The following is an 11,055-nucleotide window of genomic DNA, read 5'->3' on the forward strand; positions in this document are numbered from 1 at the left end:
TTATATTTCTGACTGAGAAAAATCATAAACTTTGTATTATATCATTTTCTCCTTTCACCAAAATGAAATAGAAAGAGGATGGGAGGAAGATTGGCATTATTAGGGATTGTTATCTCTAAAAAGTGCTTTAGCACATGCTGAAGAAATTCTACTATCTCCCATTAACATTTTGTTGTTTTAAACCATTAAGATGCACACATGGAGAATCAAGTGCAATCATTTTAACACTTCCATCACATAAAGGATGAGCGCTTAGCTTGGAGGGGAAGGGAAAGAGGGGAATTAATACAGAAAATAACGAAGACACAGAAACAGTGTAGAAGGATTGTGGATGTTAAAAACATTCTTATGTAATGCACCTACAAAGAAACAAAATATATGTGAAAAGTTAACAGTGCCCATACAAAGTGATAGGATAGAATTTCATTTTATTTATTTATTTATTTTTGCGGTACGCAGGCCTCTTTCACCGCCGCGGCCTCTCCCGTTGCGGAGCAACAGGCTCCGGACGCGCAGGCCCAGCGGCCACAGCTCACTGGCCCAGCCGCTCCGCGTCACGTGGGATCCTCGCGGGCCGGGGCACGAGCCCGCGTCCCCTGAGTTAGCAGGCGGACTCCCAACCACTGCGCCACCAGGGAAGCCCAGAATTTCATTTTAGATGCTGCCATTATCTCTGTGTAAGTCCAGGTCCTCGTTCTCACTTGAAATACTGCTTCAGCTTCCTGACTGGCTACATCCCTACAAGTCTCTCACTAGTCAAATCCATCTGACAAATTGCCACAAAAGGGTTGCCCTAAAAACATAATTCATCACATAACTTCCTAATTTTAAAATAGCTCGTCCCTGTTGCTTGTCTCTGGGATAAACTCCCATTTAGGCCTAGGCTTTAATGTCATTGGCAACCTTGCTGCAGCTCTGTTTCAAGCTTTGTGTCTCCTTTGCCATTTCTCCAACCTTCTATCTGCTTTCTACAAGGTATAACTTGGGCTCGCGATACTCAGCCTTCCAACATTTCCCAGACAAGGAAATATATACCTTGTATATACCTCCGGATGCTTTTATTCCCTCAACCTGGAATGCTCTCTGTCCCTTTCTCACATAGCAGACTCCTGGTTTTCTGTGAAACCCTGACTTTAAAGCAAGCTAGTAAGAAAGAATCCCTTGGTATCACTGCTCCTGCCTCTTCAAGTCATAATTTAATCAATGTTGTATACCCTGAAACATCTGGGCATGTTATCTGCAACAGTCACCACATGATGGTATTATACAAACTTCCCGATTTTCTCATCTATTTCTTATGCTGGATAAGAGAGAGTCCATGTTTTATCTATTTTTCTATTTCCAGTTTTCATTACCAAACACAGTACCAAGCATATGGTTGTTTCTCAGATTTCTCAAGGGAAAATGAATGAATGAACCTAGTCAGACTGGGCAAGTGCATTCACAAAATTAAGTGGTTCAACCCTTTTCAATTCATTAGCACAATATTTTGCACCTCAAATTATACTTCAAATTTTATTTAAATGCACTACAATGAGTATCTATTGGCTGTCTTTGGTGTATAGTGTTTATCCCTTCTTTTGACTGAGAAACAGCACTATGAAAATGCCTTCTATCCATTTAGATCCCTACTAGAGTATCACTGGGAAATTTTCAGGTATTGCAAAATAAATAATTGCCACACTGATTCTTAGATTTCTGTATAACTTTCTACCATATTTTGCAAAATTATGATGAATAAAACTCCACTGATATCATAAAATATCCTGTTATATCTCCCCAAATTTTTATACACTAAGCACATGTTTTGAATTATCATCTTGTATCCACCGGGTAGAAATTTCAAATCAAATTAATTGAGATTATAAAGTTTTATGCTGCTCCCTTTGTGTGCTGTTATAGTTAATAATCTTGATGTCATTTGCAAAGGCTTATTGATCCAGCCATGTAATAATGCGAAGTATTAAACTTGTGGTTCATTTACCATTAAATGGATTCCAGAGAAAGTACACTTTTTTTGTCACCAGACACCATGATTCACCTGTGTGAAATAAATCCAGGTTAAGTTTTCTTGCAAACTCTCTAAACAAAATTACTATATTCCCTATAGAAAATTATGGCTACAAGTAATCATAACAGTGACTGTCTGGTGAATACCACTCCCTTCAGAAGTGTTTGGACAGATGTAATCCCACTTTCACTGCTGTGGTACAAAGTTGAATAGAAATATTGAAAGAAGACGTTCTTATTCTCGATATTAAGGTGAACAGAGTGTTCAATATTTCCTCATTAAGTATGATGTGAACCATAGGTTGTTACAGCTGCCTGCTTTTAGATTGGAATATTCTCTTCTTAGTTTGCTGATAACTTTTATCATGAATCAGTGTTGACTTTTGTCATATGATACTTTCTGTATCTATTGATGGCATTATATGATTTTTTAAAATAGGTAACAGATTACATTGATTTTTTGTGTGTGAAACATTTTATAATCCTGGATAAAGCCTATTTGGTCATGGTGTATTATCCTTTTTCTGTATTGTTGGATGGGATTTACTAATATTTTCTTATGTTCATAAGGGATATCAGTCTGTAATTTTCTTTGCTAGTAATACCTTTGATTTTTGTATCAGGTTTATATGGACTTGAAAAATGAAAGTTGGTGTTTCCTCCTCCTCTAGTTTCTCAAAAGCTTTGCAAGGTGTGGTATTAATCTTCCTTAAATGCTTCATAGAATTCATCAGTGAAGCTATCTGTGTCTGAAATTTTCTTTGTGAGATTTTCTTATTAAAAAATTTCAATAACAGGTATAGGGCTAATCAGATATTCTATTTCTTGATTCAGATCTGGCAAGTTGTGATTTCCAAGGAATATGTTCATCTCACCTAAGCTGTCAATTTGGCATTATTGGCATAATGTTGTGATAATCTTTTAAACGTCAGTATCGTCTGTAACGACGTTCCCTCTCTTATCAGGATACTGATACTTTGTGCTTTTTCGCCTCTCTCTGTTTTGGGTTTTTTTTTTTTTTTTTTTTTTTTTTTTTGCGGTACGCGGGCCTCTCACTGTTGTGGCCTCTCCCGTTGCGGAGCACAGGCTCCGGACGCGCAGGCTCAGCGGCCATGGCTCATGGGCCCAGCCGCTCCACGGCATGTGGGATCTTCCTGGACCGGGGCACAAACCCGTGTCCCCTGCATCGGCAGGCGGACTCTCAACCACTGCGCCACCAGGGAAGCCCTCGCCTCTCTCTTTTTTTCTTTTTGCATTATTAATCTTCCTAAAGATTTAACTATTTTATTAACCTTATCAAAGAATCCATTTTAGCTGTTGATTATTTAAATATTATTTAATATTATTCAATTATTATTTAATAATATTATTTAAATATTTGTTGTGATTTATTCTATAAACATGATTTATTTGGAAGTGAGTGCTTAATTTCTGATATTTGAAGATTTTCCAGATATCTTTCTGTCACTGATTTCTAATTTAATATCAGCATGGTCAGAGAACATATTCTGTATGACTTTGATTCTTTGAAACTTATTGAGACTTGATTTATTGCCCCTTCTTAGTGCATATTCTATGTGCAATTCAGAATGTATTTTCTGCTGTTTGGAGATGTAATATTCTATAAATATCAGTTAGTGTGGCTCAGGCTTCTATAGTTTTTCTTTTCTCTACTGGCATTTCAGTGGAAATCTAAATTGTTTCAGGACTCTGGGTCCTTATCTGGACATTTTCCCAGGAGGAAAAAGCAGCCAAACAGTCATCCAAGGTCAACCTGAGGAGAAGTCAATGTCATCACTTTCACTGTTTCTGTAATAAAAGAATAAGGCCTATGGAGCCCTTCAAGACAAGATACCATCTCTAGAAACTTACAGCAGAGGTGTGGGAAGAGGTTGCAGGAAAGAAATCTGCAATGTGCTTCCTAGTCTAGTTTCTTCATGTCAAATATGCTCTTCTGTTTTAAAAGCCTGTATATCATGAGTGCTAAATTTGATCAGACTCACGAAAGATAGGAAGGAAATTGGAAGTTACTTCAACTTTAAGAGCTATGAGGTTCGATTAGAAATTCAGAACCAGCCAGGGGAATTTGGAATAGTGCTTATAAGAAATATTGTGTATAAATAACATTTCTCTTTTTTCTTACCCCACCTTAACACTACCATACAGATACACACACACACACACACTCACTCACACTTCATATCTTCTTAACTTCTACGAGAGCCCAGAAATCATTAATTTCTGAATATAGAATGACATAAAGATACCATTTTATCCCTTTTAAAATTATTTTTGCATAAAAACAATTTCAATCAAAATCTTTGATTCAGGGGCTTCCCTGGTGGCGCAGTGGTTGCGCGTCCGCCTGCCTTGATTCAGTGGACCTATGAAGACACATCCTGATATTTTCCCCTTTAATAAAAATGCAAGAATAAAAAAATGAAGAAAACATTTTACTTAGTATTCCCATAAACCTAGCTTTTTTTTTTCTTCTTTGCTTCTTTAAGCATCAACAAACGAAAAAATAAAGAAGTATTTCAATATATAACTAAATCATAGAAGCTTTTCCATTACTTTGCAAAATAGATTGGTTGCTTCCCAAGTAGTCTATTTGTCAAATTCTTTCTCTTAAGAGGTACTGCAGTGACCTAGAAACCTCATTAGAACCCTATACCAGAAAAGATTTTTCTTTTCCTGCTACAATATCTATGGGTGTCTTCATTAGTTGCATGTTTTTTTTGTGTGTAATAAAGTATTTTTAAAAGATCATTTCTCGTAGCAGAACAGCCACTAAAATGAGGTTTTTCCAAGTAAGACAATATTAGCAGAGAACACTGTAGGTTTTTTTATTGGTTATAGTTAAAATAACATGTACATATATGTTTTTGGTTTATCATTTCTCATTTGTTTAGTTATTACATTGATTTGTGTGACTTTATTGCCTCCTATACTGGTATAATTAGGGAGATGAAAATCAACTCAGAGGAACAAGCTGGGGAAATTCTATATAAAGCAGTCATTTAAATCTGCTGGTGATAAGCCTGAGGTGTATTCTTTTTTTTTTTCTTTTTAAGTCAGTCTTACAGAATATCTTGAGTGGTAAAGGTTTTTTTCCATGTAACATTGTGTGAGTTTAAGGTGTACAATGTGATGATTTAACACATGCATATATTGTAAAATGTTTACCACAGTAAGATTTGTAAACACATTCTTTGTCTAACATAATTACCATCTTATTGGTAGTGGTGTTAGGGTGAGAAGTTAAAGCTCTACTCTGATGTTTGTATACGATACAGTATTGTTGACTGTGGTCAGCATGCTGTATGTTTTTTAAAATTAATTAATTTTACTTATTTTTGCCTGCGTTGGGTCATCGTTGCGGCACGCGGGCTTCTCATTGCGGTGGCTTCTCTTGTTGCGGAGCACGGGCTCTAGGCACACGGGCTTCAGTAGTTGTGGCTCGCGGGCTCTAGAGCGCAGGCGCAGTAGTTGTGGTGCACGGGCTTAGTTGCTCCGCGGCATGTGGGATCTTCCCAGACGAGGGCTCGAACCTATGTCCCCTGCATTGGCAGGCAGATTCTTAACCACTGCACCACCGGGGAAGTCCCAATGCTGTATATTAGATCCCAGTAACTTAATCATCTGATGACTGAAAGTTTGTATCCTTTGACCAACATCTCCCATTTTCCCTACCCCTCAACCCCTGACAACCACTCTTCTATTGAGTGGTAAAGTTTTAAACGTGTTTAGACTTAAATGTGCTTTTGTGTTGGGGCTGGTTTGCTGCTGTCTTATCACGGGGTTAAAAGTGTGTTCCAAAAGCAGTCTGGTCTCAAAGGAGAGTTTGGAGTTTGAGATGCAGAAGTAGCCAACTGTTTGGAATTATCCTTGAGTAGTGGTGAAACATTTCATATATTCCTGTTTGAAAGTATCTTCATTAATGGAGAGCAAATCAAAACTGCTTCCAACAATCATTTCGCGAGCGTGGTTATACCTCTTTGTTTAAACTCTCCCAGAAAATATTATCATTACTCTAAGGGTTGAGTTCTGACTTACTGAATTTAACTGGCTAATTTCTATCTAGTTTCTGTTACTTAAAGAATTGTTCCATGTATCTGAAATTATATGAATTACTAAAGAAAAGCAGACTGGGCAAATGTGGCAATAACTGTTTTCAAACATAAGTATATATTTATAAAGTAGACTTTTGTGCCTACAGAAATACAAAAATCATTCTAATTCCTACCAAGATAATCTTGAGAGTTATTATATCCCTGAAGAAATTATTGTCTATAGCACATATTTAACACATAGATACTTATTTGAAATGTTAATTATTTATTCACATATGTGTGTATTTTTTGGCAAGTGAAACCCAATGAAATAGGCATTATTATAATCATGTCCGTTCTGCATATGATGAAACTGAAAACTAATTTGTTCAACATACTACAAATAAAAAAGGATAGAGAAAATTAATATCTTTATCAGATACATATTTTATTAATTTATATTATTTAGCATCTAGACCAACCCTGAGCATACATACACACAATATATGTATGTATAAATACAAAATAGACTAATAGACTGATATATTATTCAATATAACTTATGTGAGTCCAAATACTGAAATATGTGTTAATTTGTTACTGTTTCAGATGATCTGATTATATACAGTTTGGAAGAATGTAGTAAAATTTATAACCACAAATAAGCAAACCATAAAACCTACAATAAAATTTATCATTTAAATTATCAGATAATGGAGAGATGGCTAACAAAAGTGTCACTCTGGTATAAAAGTCATGGATAGTAAGGCTCGCTAAAGACACTCCAAAGATAATTTTTTTCCTTCTGCAATGAAGAGCTCATTTTTGTGTAAATCTGCATTTATTCCTGTGGAAAGAGAAAGGCATAGATGCATGAAGATAATGCAAATTTAACCTAAAAGGAATTTTTGTAACCAGGGTTAGCAGGAGTAGTAATACAGATGAGAAGTAGAAGCCATACGAATTTCAAGCCCAGATGCAGAAGCAATAAGGGACTGCTACTCAAAAGCAACAATTTGGTTGCAATTTAGGTCCAAACACATTAAGATTAGAGTCAAATGAGTGTGATCTACGCTCATATCCTTGAATTTTCCCTGGAAGGAATGGACAACTCAGATACGTGGCAGTAACCTCCGGGATGATTTTGGCCTATAGACTTTCTAGTTCATTACCTTCCTTAGCATTTCAGTCCAGGGAAAACCAATTTCAATTCTATTAAAGAGATTCTTGCTATTATGCCTCTTTGTCTCTCTCTTCCATTTTTTTTAATTTAAGATTTTTTTCTTCTGCTGTATCTGAACATATTTCGAGAGACAACATCCCTTTTGCTTTATACTCTGCTGCTTTGAAATAGATTGTGTTTATAATATGATCTTACACAATAAATTACTACAAAATTTCTGAAATACATGATGCCAATTACAATGAAATATTAACACTCAAAGCATTTTGATTGGTTATTTACATCCACAATTAGTTGAACTACTAAGAGAATTGAAAAACATATTTTTTAGCATGTCAAAATTGATTAGCTTACATTTATACTTTGCTCTTAAGTTGCAGAAAATCAAAGTCAGAGCATTTGCACAGTGATGCCAGTCACCAGTACTTTCTGCATAGGCTGCATCCTTGTCAGTTATTAAATCAGTGTGCTTCATTTTCCCAGCGTAGCCTTATGCTACTGCAGAAGTGATGTGAACAGTGGAAGCAAGTGCTTGAATTTTGCCTGAATTTCTCAAATAATCCAAGCAGAAATAGAAAGTTTGCTTGAAGCACTGTTGTTATCCTTCTCTTCACAAGTTGAGTCATCCCCAACCTGTCAATCAAATGTCCTCTCTGTTAGACGGTTCCACTCTCTTAACCACCATTGCTCAAAATGTCTAGACCTCATACATTTTCTTATTTTATTCTTGGAAACACTCTTTAAAATATAGGCCCCATTTTAGATAGAGAATACGTATATACATCAGAATGAACTCTAGCAACATTTTTTGTAAGTAAAATATTTTATTATCCATTTCTATATAAAATTTTCCAATCCTTCATAAGAACATGATTATGTTTTCTCCACTATATGTCATTATGAAAATAAACATATGTGGCTATAAGTATTGTGAATTTTTAAATAAACAGTAGAATATACACATCCAAATATTGTTAATACCTTCAAAGTAGTCACTTTTGTAGGTTGTGTGTTTATTCAGAAGTAACTATCACCTTGCAAAAAAGGATTTTGAATTTTTCTTGGAGAATTAACTTGAATGTCTGTGATAGATTCATTAAATTTCTAGAATTCTCTACCCATAAAGAATATGTTCATGTCATCACTGCTCCACAACCTCATCAAATATTCTTCCTGGTCAAAAATAAAACTTTGAGCCTGACACGCCAGAGGGTCCTGATGTTCTCCATCCTGATAACAATCTTCTCTCTCCCTCCAGAATAACACTATCCTGATTTTTATCATCAGAAACATCCTTGCTTTTCTTTAAAATTTTTATCATTCAAGTGTGCATTCTTAGACATTACTGTATAGTCCAGTTTTTTAAGCTTGGTATGTAATTTAAATCTCTTTTAAGCTACAGGGTCATTTCCTATCCCTTATTTTCTTTAACTTTTTAGATGTTAATTATTAGGCCATTTGACCTGTAGAGTTTCCCATAGTCTGGATGTCATAGATTGCATGCATAATGTGAAATGCAAAGTGCTACTTTGACCTCTGTATTCTTGTAAACTGGCCACTGGATCCAGAGACTTGATCAGACTTAAATTTGGTCCCTTTGGCAAGACCACGTGTGATGGGGTGTATGTGTGTGTGTGTGTGTGTGTGTGTGTGTGTGTGTGTGTGTGTGTGTGTGTTTTCAGAAAGCACATCTTATCTGGTTTGGATTCTGGATTCTTTTTGATGTTAGCTTCAGTTTCTGACTAACACCTAGATCTTTCATCTGATTGGAGGTTGCTACATGATGATAGTTTACCATTTTGTGTCATTTATTAGTTGAAAGAATTTTATAAGGAAACACTTTCCCTCATCTATTATTTGGTTGTACAACAGTAGAAAAGGCAGGATAAATATTTGATTCTTTACTCTCATTTACCCAGAGATCTTATGAATGCTTCTTATAGCCTTTTGCTGCCTCTTGCTGCCCAAAACCTCAAGAAAAAGAGCTGGGCTAGCCTCTTAGAGGATGAGAAACCACATGGAGAGAGGGGCTAGGTGAAAGCTGAGCCAACTATCAGACATGTGAGTGAGGACATCTTGGATCACAACCCACCCCTTACCCCTCCCCGCCCAACTGCCAGCTGACTTCCACTGTATTAATGTTACCAAAAGACCAGTAGTAAGAAACCACCCAGCTGAGCCCAAATTGCTAACCCAAAGAATTATGAGTAAATAGAAAGGTTGCTTTAAGCCATTCAGTTTTCAGGTGTTGTTTTACATTGCAGTAGATACCTGACACAATATATTTAAAGATAAAATGTTCTGAGTTCATAATGATATTTCCAATTCAAATTAGACTATAGGCTTCCTACCTAACCTCTTTCCCAATATATCTAGATATTCTTCTTACACATTAAGAAACCTATTCCTGAAGAACACAAGGGATGGTAATTTCTCATTTGCTTTATTTCACAGTATCCACACAAAGTCTCAGGAAAACAATAATAATGCTCGTATTATCAATTGTGATTTCTAAAAAATATTAAATGTTTTTAACATGCAGTCGCCAAATTCTCCTTGCAGATTTTAATGTTTGATTATATCTACGTCATCAGATTCTAAGTCATTAAATATTATACTCACTCCCATTTAACCCTCACTTAACCTCAATTTTACATCTATCTATATATTTAATGCATACCACAGGTCATTACCTCAGTGTTTCTCTAGTCATTTTAGCTCTCTGAAGCTAATTCCCTATAAGCTTTACCCTGTGTATTAGGATAAAAACAAGGGAACTCTCTTCCTTGTGTTTTGTGTATTGGTAACAGCTTGTGACTTTCATAATTGAAGGTCAGTTTTACTGGATATGAAAAGCTTATCACATTTTCTTTCTATGAGAATCTTACATATTTACTCTATTTTCTTCTGAAATAAAACATTGCTGTTGGAAAGCCTGATGATAATCTAATTTTCTTTGCCACAAACGTCACATTTTTTCCCCTAGATATCCAAAAGATTTGTGTTTCCTTTAGTTTAAATTCCAGGAAATGTGCTAGGTTATGTGATGATGCCGCAGATCCATATTGCTGTGTATCAAACTACCCCAGAACTTAATAACCAAAACAACAGCCATGTTATAAGGCTCACAGGTTTTGTGAGAAAGAAATATGAAAAGGACACAGAGGGGACACCGCTTCTCTATTTCATGATGTCTGGACTGGAAAACAGATAACTAAGATAGTTTCTTCAATTTCATCTGGTGGCTGGCATTGGATGACTGAAGGCCAGGATTGGCTAAAACCATTAGCTGGAGCACATATATGTCGTTCCTAGAGATGGTGGTCTCAGTGTTATTGATATCCTACTTGGACATTGAGGGATCCTTTATTCCCAGTGAATAAAGGGGAAGCTACAAGATCTTTGATGAATTTCTTCATACTCTATGGTCAAAGCATTCACAAGTCTGCCCAAATTAAAGAAGAAGGGATGTAGTCCCCCAATTGGATGGTTGCTCTCTTAGTCAGCTTGGGCTGCTATAACACATTGCCATAGAGTGGGTAGCTTTTAAACAATGGAAGTACATTTCTCACAGCTCTGAGCCTGTGACGTCCAAGATCAAGTCACAGGCAGGGCCTGTTTCCTAATTCATAGGGCCATTTTGTACTCATGCCCTCACCTGGTGGAAGGAACAAGGGAGCTCTTTAAGGTCTAATCCCATTCATGAGGGTTCTGCCTTCATGACCTAATCACTTCCGAAAGGGCTCTACTTCCAAATCCCATCACATTGGGGGTTAAATTTCAACATAAGGATTTGGGGAAGACATTAAT

The sequence above is a fragment of the Physeter macrocephalus genome, chromosome 1 (assembly GCF_002837175.3).
Source record: "Physeter macrocephalus isolate SW-GA chromosome 1, ASM283717v5, whole genome shotgun sequence".
NCBI classification, from domain to species: domain Eukaryota; kingdom Metazoa; phylum Chordata; class Mammalia; order Artiodactyla; family Physeteridae; genus Physeter; species Physeter macrocephalus.